Source organism: Equus przewalskii, chromosome 13, assembly GCF_037783145.1.
Source record: "Equus przewalskii isolate Varuska chromosome 13, EquPr2, whole genome shotgun sequence".
NCBI lineage: Eukaryota > Metazoa > Chordata > Mammalia > Perissodactyla > Equidae > Equus > Equus przewalskii.
The window spans coordinates 49,955,681-49,973,987 of NC_091843.1; the positions used below are offsets into that span (position 1 = coordinate 49,955,681).

The 18,307-nt window shown below is 39.5% G+C and overlaps 1 protein-coding gene across 18 annotated transcripts in view; it reads right to left on the reverse strand.

Moving 5' to 3' along the window:
- SNX24 (sorting nexin 24) overlaps positions 1-18,307 on the reverse strand; it is a 141,699-nt gene that overhangs the window by 100,081 nt on the left and 23,311 nt on the right. The gene's annotated exons all lie outside the window — the stretch shown is intronic.

Genomic DNA, 18,307 nt, shown 5'->3' on the forward strand with positions numbered 1-18,307 from the left:
AAATGTCATTGGTTCAGCTAAACCCATATTTAACATTCGGAACAACACTTGTCTCCCTCTTCCCAGACCAGAGAACTGAAAAATCTGAGCTCTGCCCAGAAATACACAGCCAGAGCGCTGGTGGATCGGCTGCAGCCCGGACCCGCTGGCCCCGGGCGCATGGCTCACTGCAGTGTACCACAGCGCCTGCAAGGGCTGGGATTTTAATTACTGATTTAAAGAGTTAGAAATGGAAAGGAATTCTGAGTAAGCCCCACTGCATTTTAATTGCATATGTATTATGTCTTGCAGCCAATTTTCCCCTTGCCATTAGATAGAAGGAACATACCTCCGTTTTTATTATTAATATAAGAGAAAATAAGGTCGAAAGTAAGTTAACACTGACTCTGCAGGAGCGCATGTATGCCCTGAAGTTTCACACAGGTACTCTCAGCCACCACGAGCCTTCTCTAAGTCACTCTGCGTGAAAGGAACACCAATGTTCTTCTGAATGGGAAAATCACACGAGTATTTCAGACAACAGAACACAATGTTCACACACATACACACACAAACACACACAGAGCTTTCCGGAACATTTGTACAGTCTTGATTTACATTACTAAACTGAAGAAAGCATTCTATGACACTGCTGACCTTAATATCAAAGGTTTATAGATGAATACATGAGTATCTTGCTTTTTTCCGCCCAAAAGCAATAGAAGGCAAAAAGTCAAATATTTTCATTTTTTGAAGGGGTGAGCAGAAGAGTGAGCCCACAGAAAAAATCTCAGATATTTAAACAATTAAATTCTGCTAACATTATAGAAAACATGATCAGTGAAGTTTGTTTGTTACAGAAAAATCCAGAAATCTGAGGAGTAGCCTAATAAATATATAGTGTCTAAAAATACCTGTTAAAAAAATCTTCAGGTGGTAAATATATACATGCTGCACACACACAGATGTATTCACTGCATCTTTTTAGATTTTTAAAGATACTCTTGTATTGTCACAACTAAATATCTGGAGTGAAGAAATCTTACCCCTCCTCCCCCTAAAATGTTTCTAGCAATACAGTTCTATACCAGGAGAGTGACACACACAAGTGCAAAACGATCCACCCCTTCAATCTAATACATTAGGCTATGTGTTGTCTTCTGGTTCTTATGAATGCACTCAAAACAACTATGCTTACATGTATGTAAGAGCTCATATAAGGTAGTAAGACAGCAGGATGGGGGAAAGGTGTTATGTTTTCTGAAAACAGCCTAAGAAGATAATTTTTTGAAATAAAAAAAAGGAAGGGGTAAAAATATGCTTGCTTACTGTTGGGAGCTCTCTTTTTGAAAAAACTCTCTTAATGATACTTAATTTTGGAAATACACTTAATGACATCTTTGATTTCCATTTAATGTACACAGTGACACCTACTGGCATACTGATGAGGCAATGAAGACAAGATCCAAAAATTCACGCATGGGCAGAGGCCTCTGAAATGCATATGTTCATGCGTCTCATGTTAAATGACACTTTAATTAAGTAAAATATTCTAAAATGCTGTATTGACTTGATATTAGAAATCAGCTAGAAGAAAGGCCACATATGCCATGTTTCCATTTTAAGTTACTGAGCACCAGGAGACTGACACACATAGGGTTTCTGGAGGCTTTGCTTAAGCATTCAGTTCACATTTTCAAAAAGCCATAACCATTTATTTTTAGTGGTTGGAGTTAAACCTCAGACCTCACTAAAGTCAATATGTTTGGTTGAGGGCAGTCACATAACGTGATAATTTTTAAAAATCATATAAACCAAGAAAATAGTAGTTAGGAGGAGTGAGCTGCTTTATAAACAAGCTGTGTCCTATTATAAATAAGTTGTGTCCTATTATAAATAGGCTGTGGTCTATCACAGAAACAAGGCAAGACTTACAAGACTTTTTTCCTGACTGTACACATGCTATTGTTGAATTTGGCCAAAGAGAGAAAAAGAAACTGGAGATAAAGCAGGTGTTAAAAATATGGGCAAGTAAGTAGAGCATTCATCAGAAATCTGGAGAACTAAGGTGGTCTAACTTTAAAATAGAAACAGAAGGGTTTGGGACAGGATGGGATGTTTCCAGGATGACAGGAATGGTGACTGCCATGGAGGTCACCAAGGTCTGAGAGCAGACCCAGCCTTAGCCAGCAGCAACTAAATCGGTTTCAGTCAGGCAGAACCAGATAGAATGCCACGAATGTGTGCGTGCTAAGCTCCCTCTGCGAAGTCAACTTGTTGACAGAAGACAATTATCTTAAGAATAGGATATGCATCTTGAATGCCAAATCTGATTGACTAAGATGGCTACACTGTACTGCTAAGTTTCCAAGGCTGAGTCAACAGAAAGGAGGGCTGGGATCAGTTAGCAACGTCTGCCACGGGTATGGAAGAGGGGCATTACGACGCACGTGCCCAAGATCTGAGACCTCATTATCCTAAGAATAAACAACAAACAAACAAACAACTCTGTGTCGCAGTCTCACCCATTTCTATCCTGCTGCATTTTTTGCTTTTGTATTTGGCTTCTCCTTTTGTTTCTGGGTGAAATTTATTTTGAAATCAGCCCTATCTTGGCTCAAATAAGGAGAAGTGGAGACTTTCTTTGGCAAGCTGGAGAGGCGTGGTGGGGGTGGCAGGGACAACTGCTGAAGCAGGGCACTGACCTGGAAAGGAAGTGGCTGGTGGCACTCGAGGAACACTTGGGAAAACTCTCCCCTAAGGCGGGTGACAGTTGATCCCCAGCTGAGGGCCTTTACACAAAGAAGACAGCCCACCTGCAGCTCTGTGTCAAGTCACCAGGACCCAAAGGTGCCTACATCCCTGCCCAAGATATGGGATGTGAGGTGGTGTGAACTATCTCAGGAGGGCTGACTTCTAAATCCAAACAGCAATGAACTCTCCACCAGTAAATCACTCGCCCTTTAAACCTGGCTCTAATGTATTACATTAGTTAGAGATGACATCATGTTAAAATTAAGACATGTTTTACCTAAAATTAATGAAAATGGGATAAGTTAATCATGGATAAGTGAATGACTAAACCTATTCCCTAGGTTTATTTTCTCTGTACTTTACTGTCTATAACTTTCTATTACAAATACATATTAAAATTTTTAAAATTAACTTGTGTACAGAGGGACACATCAAATGCGTAGACAAGTCATTATAAACCAAGGCAATGGTTCCCTGCTCCAACCCAGAGGCAACTCCTTTTTAAAAACGTTTCTACTTTTAAGTCTTCTGGTAGTCACCTCCAGAACTGGATTAATATACATATTCTTCTACTTTTTGATTTTTCAACCCTAAAAAATGTCTAATGACCCCCGTACGAAAGATGAAAATTCAGCTCATTCTATTACTTCTCACTTTGCTTACCCCTCCCCAATATTTGGAAGTTATTTCTAGTTCTTCTACTGGTTACTTTTATAACATGAAATAACCCTCTACAAGATCCTCATGTGTACTTCTAAATTTCTCCCTGAACCTCTTCTTACCTCCTTCTCCCATTCATCAGCTATTCTTTTACTTTTATACTGTTAAAAATTCCTAACATTTATATTGTTTTGACATCACCACCAAGTTTTCACTCACTATCCATAAATTGATTCCGAAAACCAATAAACAAGATTCATATTATTTTGAAATGGTATGTATGGAAAGCAAAGTAGCACACTAGGGTTATTCACAATTATATAAACCATTAAAAATTAAGTAGCATGAAGGCAAGATACTAATATGAAATGAATTATAAGAAAGCAATTGGGGAAAAAACATTAATACATGATAAAACAAAAGATCATCATTTCTTATACAATTAAAAAGAATTGTATAATCTCGGGGCCAGCCTGGTGGCGTAGTGGTTAAGGTCATAGCTTTGCTTCGGCGGCCTGGGGTTCATGGGTTTGGATCCCAGGCGTGGACCTACATACTGTTCATCAAGCCATACTGTGGCAGCATCCCACATACAAAACAGAGGAAGACTGGCATAGATGTTAGCTCAGGGACAATCTTCCTCAAGCAAAAAGAGGAAGATTGGCAACACATGTTAGCTTAGGGACAATCTTTCTCACCCCTACCCCCGCCAAAAAAAAAATATATATATATATATGCCCTCTAAGCTTTTCATATTTCTTTTGGCATAATTAAAATAAAACAGGTGGCATAGTGGTCAAGTTTGCACACTCTGCTTCAGCGGCCCAGAGTTCACCGGCTTGAATCCCGGGCACAGACCTACACACTGCTAATCAAACCATGCTGTGGCAGGCATCCTACATATAAAGCAGAGAAAGATGGGCATGGATGTTAGCTCAGGGCCAATCTTCCTCAGCAAAAAAGAGGAGGATGGGCAGCATATATTAGCTCAGGGCTAATCTTACTCAAAAAAATAAGAATAAAAAAATAAAATAAAATATAAGCTATTCTTAAAACAAATTAACACAATTTACAAAACTGTCCTTCAGATATACAGAGTATCTATTTGAAAATTTCTCTGGAAATTAGTATCTATGGGTTTTGTGGGGTTCATCATTGCAGAATGAATGTCAAGGTTGGAACGGGCAATGAATGGGCAGTTACGAGGGCAGAACAAACCTACACAGTGAAGCAGGAGAACTCAAAAAGAAAGAGGCCACATACTGTTCAGTCAGTTAGAAAACTGTAACCAAGGATTCCACGTGCTCGGTTTCTAAGGTCCCTGAGCCAAGACGTATAGGCCAGGTGTAACCACAAACCAAAAACTAAAACGGTAATCATGACATACAGATAACGCACTGCACATAATTTGCAATGAATGTAGTAACACCAATATATTCAGAATGGGGTTCTACATCCACATTAAATATCCCGTAATACCATCTAATAAATGCATGGAACTAAAAAGGAATGTTGACTTGATATGCACTAAACATTTGACTCTAAAAACTGTATTTCAAAATCAAACAAATACACTGTAAACCAAGGCAACCAGTTCCCCAAAACGATGAATGGGCTGTGCAACCGTATTTGTTTTTAGGAACGAAAGTGAGATAAGAAGTTTAAAAAGAAAGACACAATAGGGGCCGGCCTGGTGCACAGCGGTTAAGTGCGCAAATTCCGTGTCGTCGCCCGTGGCTCGCTGGTTCGGATCCCAGATGCGGACACGGCACGGTTTGGCAAGCATCCCACATATAAAAAGTAGAGGAAGATGGGCACAGGTGTTAGCTCAGGGCCAGTCTTCCTCAGCAAAAAGAGGAGGATTGGCAGCAGATGTTAGCTCAGGGTTAATCTTCCTCAAAAAAATAAATAAATAAAAATAAAATTAAAAAAGAAAGACACAATAAATAAAAGAGACTTACTATTTTGGCTGAATAACATCAGTAAGAGAAAAATTTCCCTAATATTTTACCTTTAGAAAGTGCTGTTAGATTAAAACGATTTAATGAAATCTAGCAATTGTAGCTCAAATTTACTAAACACTGATTTATTGAAGAGTACGCATCTCAACTTAAAAGGTTTCTTTTTATTTTTACTTGGAAGCTAAAGTACAGCATAATATGTACTCCCATATATTTGTTTTACCCTGCTTCTAAGAGAATTTGCAGGCAGATAATGAGAATTACTGAGAATATCCAAATTCTATTTAACTACTTGGTACTGGGCCACTTCTTTCCTAGCCCATTTCTGAAAACTTCCTTCCACCAGACTGTGAGCACTTCAAGGGCAGAAAATACACCTTATTCTTCAATCTATCACCAAGCAGCACTAAGACAAGGCCTTGTCTATAGCAGTTGCTCATAAAAAATTTGCTGTAAGAGCATTAGGTGTAACAGCAAAATAGTGAAAACACCCAAATGCCCGTCCATGACACTAGTTGGATGAACTATGGTCCAGCCACACAGTGAAGTACCATGTAGCCATCGCAAATGAGGAAGATTCTTATGAACTTACATGGAGCATTTTCTAGGATACAGTGGCTGAAAAAAAATAATCAAGGAAAAAAGATTATAAAATAGGACATGACTTGTTAAGACAGAAAAAATAAGGAAGGGAAATATAATAAGAAATGGAGATATATTAGGGATAAGTGAGTGTGCGGGGGGTGTGTATGTTTGCACAAAGCAAAGCAAAAGAAGCATGAACTAGAACCTAATAAAAATAGTTTACCTATAGATACATGCATAGGATGCAAGGGGAGCAAGACTTTTCCAAAAATAACCTTTTTATATAGTTTTAAACCAAATAAATTTTTCTATGTATTCATAAATTTAAGTTAAATAAAAAGACGGAAAAACACAAACTCACCAATCGAATATAAAAAGAACCTAAGTGCACGTTAAATTTCTAATATAACAAAAAGAGTAAATAATTAATTCAAGTAACTCTTTTTTTTTTTTTTGAGGAAGATTAGCCTTGAGCCAACATCTGCTGCCAACCCTCCTCTTTCTGCTGAGGAAGACTGGCCCCGAGCCAACATCCGTGCCTATCTTCCTCCACTCCATATGTGGGACACCCGCCACAGCATGGCCCGCCAAGCAGTGCCACGTCCGCACCCAGGACCCGAACCAGCGAACCCCAGGCTACCAAAGCGGAACGCACGCATACAACTGCTGCGCCACCAGGCCGGCCCAAATTCAAGTAACTTTTGAACACAGTACTGTGACTACACAAACAAAATGGGACATACTCTAAGACAAAAATGATTGCACAAAATCTTCAATTTTATTTAGTAGGTTTATTGTTAGAATAAATCTGGGTCTTGAAATGCTGGAATTCTTATGTATGAAAAAGAAAGACATATGAAGTGAAATATTATAATTTAAAATATGTGTATATACTCATAGTTTTAAATATATAGACGTATATATAAAATATATACTAACTATATTTCCTAGTTTTACGTACTGAAAGCACGCTTTATTACTTGCTTGATAAATCATACTGCACCTAGCATCCAGATCTTTGTTTCCAGATACCATTTCCCACTAAAAGGAAGGAAGGGTCCTTGGAAAAGTCTAGAACTGGGAAAGGATAAGGTGAACCTGCATATCTTGTTGGACAGCAAGAAATGGTGATTAAAGACAAATGGGGTCATGTCAGAAGGACACAACTTGAAGAAGATTCCATGGGACAAATCTGTGACAATTTGGCTATTAAACAGAATAATGACAACACTAGAAAAAACTGTTAATTAACAAAAACTCATGAATCTTTAAAGATACCAGAGGGGAAGTAGGAAGGGGATAAGCTCCTCTTCACAGAAGAATGCCAGTTAATAAATCTAAAATGACAGAATTAGAAAAATCACCATTTTGCATCTATCAATGTAAATAGCTTATTCAGGCAAAGGTAATTCCTCTAGTTAAGCACTGGGTTCAAAGAGTGAAATGTTGTGATTCAGAGGTGAAAGTAAGCGTGTGACTTACTTTCAAAGGGTTTATCCAAAAAAAACCTCGTGTGTGTGTGTGTGTGTGTGTGTGTGAGTGTGTGTGTGGAGAGAGAGACAGAGAAAGAGAACAAAGCAAAAGTGGCAAAATGTTAACAACTGATGATCTGAGTCAAAATGTGTTCCTTGTATTATACTGTCAGTATTTCTTCAAAATTAATCATTGGGGAAAAAACAAGAAGAAATAAGTCTGCTGCTATGACTACACCATTGTTTGTAGGTCCTACTCCAAGTTTGCTGCTATGACTGCTCCATTGTTTGTACAGACTTACCGCCTTTGATCTCACAACACGCACATTCTCACTCACAATTCCTATTTCCCTGACAGAAGCACCGTGTTCGTCACTAGACAGTCTCCAACTTACTCACACACCTTGTTCTTATGCTTGTTCCTAAGTCAATATCTAACACAACACATTTCTTCATAGAAACGTTAATTTTCCTGGCCAGCCCAAAAAAGTCTATTCAAAGAATAACATAGCTGAACATAACAATAAGAGTTTGAAAAAGTCAGTTTATACATAAATAAATCAGATCAAAGTCAATTTAATTTTTAGCCAAACTTGAAGATCCAGATAAATTTCTCCAGAATAATGAGAGGCTTTTTTTTGGGAGAATTTACTATTGCTGGAATACCAATAAGTGTGGGAGGAGACAACCAAAAATTTTGTAAGGTAATAATGCAAAACCTATACTTTAAAAAAATGGATTGTACTTTATTTTACTAAAAAGTATGGATACATTAACACTGTAAAAAATGCAAATGAAACAAAGTTAAAATTCCCATATTTTCCCACCCCTAAAACAGTATCTTTCCAAGTGTAACCATGATTATCAACTTGGTGTGCATATCTATAGAAATAAAATTGATTTCGTATTTTTTCCCAAAAATAGTCTCCTACTGTACATAGCATTTGGTAACTTGCTTTTTGTATTTAACACTTTGCCTGAGAGAGGTCTTAAAGTTACCTTTCATCAGTATTTTAAAACATAGCCTATGTTAATATTAGAATAAATAAAAATAAGCATTTTAAAAGTCAACACTCTTGAACAATTTCAACCAGAAAAAAAATATTCTTAGGTAAAAAGTGTTGGGTAAAGTTTCGTAAGGTCAAAAATATTTGATACCTAAATCCTCAACGTGAAAAAGAAATCAGCAGAACAATAATTATGTTCTGATTGCACTTTGTCTGGAAGGGTATATACTGAACTATATTATTCTTGAAAGGTGGGAGAAAGTAAAGAAAAGTTAATTATAACAACTAATAATTAACGTTTTTGAATAGACACAAAAAGGATTATGGTTAAATTCACTGCTCATCTAAGTCTCATTTCCTTAAAAATAATTAATTATAGCCAAAGAAAGGATAACACTGGGGACTTTAATGGTCAAGACAGGGCTGTAAGTTCATGCTTTAAAAATCCCCTCTAAGGGGGAACCTCTTTGCTAAAGAGACAGAATGAGGAGTTAGAAAACCTCCATTTTGCCAACACCACAGTCAAAACGTACTCAGGTAAGAATCATCGATGAATGCTCAGTCAAGGAGAAAATATTTGATGAGGAAGAGAATATATAATCTCAAAGTGTCTCTCCAAATGTTACTTATTAATTACAAAAGGAAAAATAGTAAATATACATTAGTGAAAACCAACAAAACCTAACCAGTTGGTCAACATTAGCATCACCAATAAGGGGCAGCAGATCCCATGTGCATCTGGATGTGACACCTTAAGAAGGACACAGCATCATTAAGGGAGTTTCCCAGCCCTAAATCCACGACCTGAAGCTACCCACTAGGAACTATCAGATGAAGCCAAATTGAAGGAGTCTATAAAATAACTAACCTGTCTTTTACAAAAATGACAATCTCATGGAAGACAAAAAACGGCTAAGAGACAGTTTCAGACTAAAGGGGACTAAAACGACATGAAAACAAATATAATGTGTATCTGGCTTCTGTGCTAGAAGAAAAAAAAATGCTATAAAGGACATTATTGGGACAAATGACAAAATTTGGAATATAGACCACAAAGTATTGTGTCATTGTTAAACTTCCTGATTTGACAATTTTACTGTGGTTATGTTAAGAGAATATTCTTGTCTTATGACATATACATTGAAATAATGAGGGGCAAAGGGGATAATGTACACAACCTACTCTCCAATGGTTCAGGAAAAAAATTACATATATGTAACAGAGAGGGGTAGGGGAGAGAATGATACAGCAAAAGAGGCAAAATGTTAAAAATTGATGAATCTAGGTATACAGAAATGAAAATTCTTTGTATTATTCTTGCAATTTCTTTGTACATATGAAATTATTTAAAAATAAAGTTATAAATATATCCCCTCTGGTCCCATTACATCTATGACCTGCGAACTCCAAGACCAGAAGCAAACATAGGCGGCTGGTAGTTTGTTTTCTGTGGTGAAATGGGGATCAAAAGTCCATATTGAGAGAAAACAGCTTGGGAACTAGGATCACTTACTGCTTGAAATTGCAGACTGTTACTGCCACCCAGAGCTGCAGCTTAAACAAAGCCGCATATCCAAGGCAGCAGGAGGTGGCTGATGCAGTTAAGCAACCAAGTATTGTGCAAAAATCCTGTTAGCTTCATCTGGATCTGCAATATTCCCAATATATGAGAACATTTATTGAGGGCCTACTATGTGCCAGACATTCCTCTGAGCACCAACTCACTGAATCATCAAAACAATAGTTTAAGTTAGATGCTACCATTATCCTCGTTTGATACACAAGGAACTGAAGCACAAAAAATGTTAAATATGCCCAAAATAACATGCAAGCAATCAATAGGACCAGGATTTGAACTCAGGCTGTCAGGCTCCAGGGAACTTGCGCTATACTGTCTCTGGCCATCCTCTGTACCATCCTATGTCTCTCACTAAGTGATAGCTGCCTGCACTGAACTGGACACCAGGAAGATGGGACAGGGCAGAGGGGACAGGAGTCCACCAAACCACCAGACGTGGAGGCTGAAGGCATGGAGGGAGGGTGAACTCTCTCTCAAAGTAAGTCTGCAAACTAAAATTCTAAAGCACATGAGAACAAACAATGATTGTGGGAAAAATGCAAATAAGAAAGCCAACTGAAAAATTTTAAGGACACTTAACATGCTCAAAAGGATGAAGGAAGAAATAACATCCATTAAAAACAGTAAAAAATTATTAACAAAAGCAGGTTAAATAAAACACACACAGGTAGACATGAAAAAGAATCAAATATAAATACTATATATGAAAAATATAAACAGTGAAATTAAGAACTCAGTGCTTCAGTTAAACAACAGATTAGACAAAGCTAAAGAGAGAATTGGTGAAGTGGAAGAGAAATCTTGCAAAATACCCAGAACACAGCCAGAAAGATAAGGACATAAAAGTACGAAAGAGTAACAGAAGGCCATGAAGGATAGATTGAGAAGCTTCTGCATACATCTAAAAGTAGTTCCAAGTGCCGATAATTTTCAAGAATTGAATGAAGACATGAGTCTTCAGATTGAAAAAAGTAAACGTGATAGGAAGGATCAATAAAAATAAATTCTCTCCTGAACACACTGGCATGAAAATGCCGAACAAAGATAAGGAGAAAAGTCTTAAAAGCTATTAAAAAGAAAATCAGATTTCTTACAGATAAATGACAATTAGGCTGACTGCAGACTTCTTATTAGCAACAACAGATGCCAAGAGATGAGGAAGTAATATATTCAAAGTGCTGATGAAATATGACTGTCAACTCAGACTTCTGAATGGAGCTAAACTATCAACCAAGATTACAGGCAAAATTAAGACCTTTATTATTTTTTATTACCTTAATTTATTTTAGTTTCTTAATGTTTACCACCCAGAGACCCTTGCTTAAAATTAAATGAACTATACTTCAACAAATAAAACATGAACTCAGAGGGAAACAATGGGATGCAGGAAAAAATGGTGAGTACAGATACTGATAAAAGATTTGTTAAAATAATTTTGTTTAAAAAGTCTGAAGAGAAATTCTATATCCTGCCCCACATAAAAAGGACAATGGGATGGGAGGGTACAGCAGTTAAGGTGTGCAAAGGTTCTTGCCTTGCTCCAGAGAAAGATAAACATAATAAATAACTTTAAGAGCAGAAAGATGCTCTTCACTCTTGGTAACCACACAGCAAACCTACCCCTTGACACCTGTTATTCAATCCCACACCTCCACTCTTCTGTCAGAACCTTTCTCGTAATTGTCACCTGACATACCTTACAGCCACTATTGCTCATTCTCTATTATTAGAGTTTAAGGTGAATTAATTGCTGTTGGGGCTGTAATTACTGAGTACAGATTTTTGAGAGAAATTAATTGTCTGCCATATGTTTTGTCAGATAAAGAAACAACTGAAGGTAATTCAATACAGCAATAAGCAGAGAGAAGATCCAGAGCTCATGTCAGACAAACTTATTCCTACAGGAACCAAGGGAAAAATTAGAAAACGTGTTTCATATCTGAGACTTCCAAATCCTAATTTCATAAGTTAAAATGGACATTTATATATTCCATTGAATAAATCAAACCATGTTAGTTAACACTCTGACACTAAATCTGCTTCCTCTACAGAACCAATGATATTACCACAGAAAACATTTATCAATCCGTCCAAGCAAAGTTCTAACATAAGAATCAATGATGTGACAATCTTGAGTAATACATTTCTGACAGTTTTGAAAGCTTACTGGATGCATTAACACTTTAATATAATGCACAAGCATTAACAGAAGTTCACAGAGTTATGGCAGAAGCTAACCATCACTAAAGCAATTAATCAAGTTACTTTAAAATTTGAAAAGAAAAAGTATCATGGTAATATTCAGGAAGATATGCCATCTGTTCATTTCAAGACACATCAAGAGATTTAACTAGATACTAGCCATATATGAACAAATACAGAAAGATGCTACTACTTAATAACAGTGCTTAACAAAGAAGGAAACCCTTAAATATACAGAAATACAACTCCAAGTACAGTGTCTGCTTTGGCAGGAAAGTCATTTGGAGGCGTGATTTGGAGTAAGTGATTCTCAACTTTTCTTGGGGTCACAGATTGGAAAATCTGGAGACCTCTGTGGAAACACATACACACATACATGCAAGACTTTACATGAAACCTCAAGATTAGGAACTCGTGTTGCAGGACAGTCACCTCCTACCTTTTGGAAATATGCACAAGTTATCTCCTACCTTTTAACTGATATGCACGAAGCTCAGAGCCCAGCTGACCCTCCTCTCGGTCTGTACAACCCCTTGCTCGGTCCTCCGTTTCACCTTTCTCCATTCCCCTTTCCCTTGCTCTGCTCCATCCATTCCCACACCCCACCCCTCTGTCTCTCTGCCTTGCTTTCCCCAATTCCTCCCTCATTCCCATTTCTCCCTATATAGCCTCCCACCCCCATTTCCCTCACTGATCCAGATATGGAAATAAACTGCATATCTGGGTGACCTAATTAACTACATTTTTATGTTATTATTCATAACTTTAAAAGCCAGTACCCTGAAAATTTTACATTTACAGACAGAAATTGAGAGATTAATTGCGGGGGGAAGAAAGAGAAAAACAGTATTTTCCAAGAAAAAAAATAAGTTGTTTTATATCTGGCTGTTAATTTTTGTCTCTGCTTTTTCCCACAAGTCCATACTAGGAAAAAGTGCCTGCACCCCTGCCTGTGAAAATCAGGAAGTTTCGGGGACACAGAGAGCCCTAAGCACGCACAGCGGGCATAGGAACAAGACCCGGAGCTTCGTCCATGTCGGGCAGGGGCGGAAGGCCAAGGGGAGGGCTCGGGAACCAGAACCTGGCTGATACTGACATGGTACCAAGCCTAATCTCTAGGAGTCAGTGAGTGCATTTTACACACCTCTCCAGGTAGCCAGCATTGCCCATGGCTCTGCCACATATTCTAAATCATGACAGAATGACACCGGGTGACAAAAGTTAACAAGATATATGATTATGTGGGGAGGGACACTAAATTTAGCCACAGTCAGCTATGGTTCATCTACAAAATTCATAATCCCTATACCGTAGAAATTATTTGTAGTGAATTGTTGCACAATTAGACAAATTTTAATGCTCTTAAGGCAAAGTCCATGGAGGTACCACTATACATCTTTCATTTATTGCATGTGCTCTCTATGACAAGCACTGTATATAGAGAGATATTTATATCTCTATCTACATATTTATAATTTAATTTTATCCTCAAAATAACCGTATGATGTAGTTATATAATTCCCCTCTATAGATGAGGAATCTGAAGCTTAGCACAATTGACTGAATTGCCCAAAGTCAAACATACTAAGTCAGAAACCTGGCATTTGAACACAGATCTCTCTGATTCCGAAGCCCGTGCTCTAAGCCTGAGGTTCTCAATTTCTCAAACTTTAACGTGGGATCTTGTGGGAACGCAGACTCCGATTCCAGTACATCTGGGGTGGGGCCTGAGAGTCTGCATTTCTAACAAGCTCTCACCACTGCTGCTGACCCATGGACCACATCTGGAGTAACAACGGGCTAAACAAACTATCACATTCGACTGATTCCATCCTTACAGCTGTGACTTCTAAAAGTTGAGACTGCTGCCACAATTACATTTCTAAAGAGTTTACTTTAAAGATAAAAACATGCAGTAAATTTTATAGCTATTAAACTGTGCAGGGAATTTTTTTTTTAACTCAGAAAACACAACTCTATAACCTAAAACCAATTTTTAATGAACTAAAATGAATCTCCAGTTTTTCTGCACTCACTCTTGTTGTCTTCAGCCAGAAGAGCCTCTCCCATGTCCTACGCCCAAACCAGATGCATCCTGTGTTTCTACAAGGAAACCATCAGAATCTATTGAAATTACTGTACACTGATAGCAGCGGGGACATGACAAATCGCAGGCCAAGAGTCAGATACTAGAGAATGCGTTTCAGGGCTTTGGGGGCAGGCCCATTTGCAACCAAATGATATTGTGTGAAGCTGGCATGCTCAGTGCATGACAAACTGATGCAATTTCAGCGCTGTCTGTGGGCCAGGGGAGATCTCTCTGATGCTGGTTGTGGTTCGTTTACAGAATTGTGCCGAGTTCCCAGATTTGAATCACTTGGGGCTTGAAAGGGCTTCACTTGACAAGCTACAAATAATTACACTCTACTCTTTCTATTGTACTCTATTATTCTGCCCCCCTTATCTCCAGGATTTGAGCTTTTGTGAACAAGCAAGGTCGCCTTCTATTTTGACCACAACACAACAAAACATTGTTCTTTTCTGATATGATAAATAAAACAAGGCCCTGCAGACTAAACATTTTTATCAGGCCCATTTTCCACTTTTATAGGCAAAAGTCAACTTTGGGCTCAGTTAGAAGGGCTGAGCTGGACACAGCAGGCAGGCAGTTCCTGCATCCTCACTTACTGACGGGCTCCAGCTGTCTGGTTGTTGTAAAAGCTCGTTTGAATAATGGGACACTGACTGACAGATAAGGGCACACAGGCAGCAGCTTTTACAAGGTTTCGACTTCCCTCGTTCCCCTCCCCACCATCCCCAGCTTCATTGGAACAGCCTCTTCATTCTGATATTCTTAATGAAAAAGTTTTTCCAGATGCGGATGCAATTAGAACAAAGCTGCCTTATGTCAGTGGCACACTTCTCAGAAACACCGGAGTTTGCAAATCCAAGTTTGCTGTTGCATTCGTGAAAGATTTTAAAGAGTCTATCACCCACTCTCTACGGTGGCTCCTAAGAATAATATATTGATTACTGCTTCACGTATTTTAATTTAGTAAAGGTGAAACTTCATGTTATCAAATTTTTCCAAAGAAAAACACAAGATTGAAGGAGGTAGTTTTTTGTTTCAACTCCAACTTCAAATAACATTTCATAAAGTTCCAGTCCCTGGAAAAGTTTTTTAAAAAATCTATAATGATGAGTAACATGGACTCAAATAAAGTAATCTAAACAACGTCTTTTAAAATTTATTTGTTTAGCCTTAACTGTAGGTCAGCCCTCCACAGTTAGTTTTTGCAACAATCCTAAGACATAATAGAATTTTATAGAAAATTTGCTATTACTATCCCCATTTTAGAGATCAGGAAACTGAGGCAGAGAAAGGTAAAGTAACTGGCCCAGTGACTCACAGCTAGTAAGTGGAAGAGCTGGGAACTGAGCCCCAAATGTGACTGGAGCCCCCTTTAATACCGCTTCCCAGTTCCACAGCTCCACCTACTTAAGGACAGGTTGGCCACGAGCACAATCTACCTCATCTGAGCCGAAACCAAGAGCCTGGAGAGTACTCATGCTGACAGCATAGACAAGTAATAGTGAGATTAAATTCTCAACAGTAGCTAAAGAAGCTAAAACTTGAGATTTCAGCTCCCCAAAGTGAACAGCTTTACTCCTGCCTCACTACATGTTTTGCTGTAAACTGGACCCCTTCTATTCTCTAAATCTACCTTGTCCAACACAGTAGCACTGGCCACATGTTGCTACCAGACATTTGAAATGTGGCTAGTCCGAATGGGGGTATCCTACAAATCTAAAAACACACCAGATTTCAAAGAATTCCTAAAAATATTTATATAAAATATCTCATTAACAATATTTGTATTGATGATATGTTGAAATAATATTTTGGATTTACTGGGCTATTTCACCTGTTTCCTTTTACTTTTTTAAATACGGCTCCTAGAAAATTTTAAATCCCTAATGTGGCTCGCATTATATTTCTACTGGTCAACGCTGCTCTAAACTCAGCTCTTAACCCCCAACTTTATAGGGCTGACTCACCAAGGCAACTCTGTAATCTGGCAGGGAAAGCCGCGCCCAGAGCTGCAGTCGCCTCCCAGGCAGCTGCATTCCTGCTTACACTCCCTCTCCTTTCCAAACCCGCAGGCGCTCACACCACTGCCTCCTTTCCTTGACCTTGAAATGCCCACTGTCTGTGTTCTTATTTAGAAAAAGCCTTGGTCCGACCCTGCTTTCCGTTCTTGCTGCTATGATTTCTCTCCCTCCTTTCCCTGTCAAAGCATCTGAAAGGGCCACACTCCATTTTTCTCACACTCTCTCTACAGCTTCCTTAATTCACGGCCTAATTCCTCATTCTGACTTCCATCCCCCCAACTGAAACTGCTCCTCAAAGGTTCCTCACCCTCTCCAAGGCCCCTTCTCCTCTCCTTCTCCTGACCTCTCTAGAACGCCGCTGGGTCCCCAGCCACACAGCTGGCCTCGCCCATCCTGCGCTTCAACTGAACTGAAAGCCAACTAGGCACTTGGAGGGAAGAAACCTATAGATCAAGTTCTGTGAACAAAAAAGGAAGCGGCGCCACTCCATTCTTCCTCCCCTGGTCCCAAGGAGGATGTTCTCTCATTATCTAGGAATTCCTTCACTCAGGCAGAGGTGGCTCAGTGCGGCTGTGCTGTTCATGCACCCTCCCTGGTCAGCCCTCATTCTGCTGTATCATGCACCCCTCCGGCTTTCCTGTCCAGGAAAAGCCAGAATCAGGATGAGTCTCAAGCATCATCTGAACAGAGTGGACATCCAGCGACCTGTGGCAGCCACCTTTCAGAGCATGGCCTGAGGGCTCCCATAGAGCATCTTTACTCATTGGCTTGTAGCCTTGAAGACTAGGGAGTAAGAAGAAAACTCGGGGCAAAAGGGAAAATCTCACCATTGGCTACTGGGAGGAAATGAAACTAGAACTGGTTCGGTAAGGGAAAACACAAGATTACCAACTGCGGGCAGGGGACTGGGATAGGCTTCCTGCAGGCAGAAGAACATGAGACTCAGAGGCATGAAAGCCCCATCCTCCAGCAACTGAGGGATGGGGGAAGAGGTCAGGCACGTAGGGCAGGAAGTGCCAAGTGGAGAGGTACGGAGAGAGGAGATTTTCTGTTGCTGTGAGTGCCAGTCCAGTTGATTCTGACTCCTAGTGACCCTGTGTACAGTAGACAGGAACCCTGCCCAGTCTTCTTGCACCATCTTCTCACCTTCCGGTGCTATATCAGACAATACTCCGCTGCTATTCGTAGGATTTTCACGGCCAATTTTTTCGGAAGTGAGTGGCCAGGTCCTTCTTCCTACTCTGTCTTAGTCTGGAAGCTCCGCTGAAACCTATCCACCAAGGGTGACCCTGCTGGTATTTGAAATACCAGTGGCATAGCTTTCAGCATCACAGCAACACACAGCTGCCGCAGTGTGACAAGTGACAGACAAGTGGTGTGGTTTCCTGACCAGGAAATGAAGTCAGCCACTGTGGTGAGAGTGCCATATCTTAACCACCAGACCACGGAAGAGATGAGATAGAGGGCACTAAATTTTATTTTTCATCCTTTTCTTTTAGCTGCCAATTCCAGACAGTCTTTAAGTCTAGCCACATTCTCTTCATAATCTCTCATGTCTATTCTATGCCACTGTTCCAGTCCAGACCTTCATCCTGGTCATTTCTCTGTCCCCTTAGCCGAGTCAACAGTCCCATAGCTGACTCCAATCAACCCCCTTGGGAAACATTCTGTACACCAAGGTGAGTTTAATCAACATGATTTCCTCATTTGCATGTCACTTTGCTGTCCAGAAACATTCTACGCAGCCCTGTTGTTTTCTGTACAAAGTTGTCAGATGTCAGAGTTTCTGATCCCACCCTTAGCTGATGCCAGTGATGGGCATTCTCTCCTTTGCATGCCTCCGCCCAAAGCAACTCAGACATTTCACCTACTAGAATGTGCCCTCCTCTCCCCACTCCCCATCAAAAGTGGAATGGACTCGGACACCTTCAACACTGGTCACTACCCACCCTCCAGGAGCACACAACAAACGCAGTCCTCCACAGGGACCTCTGC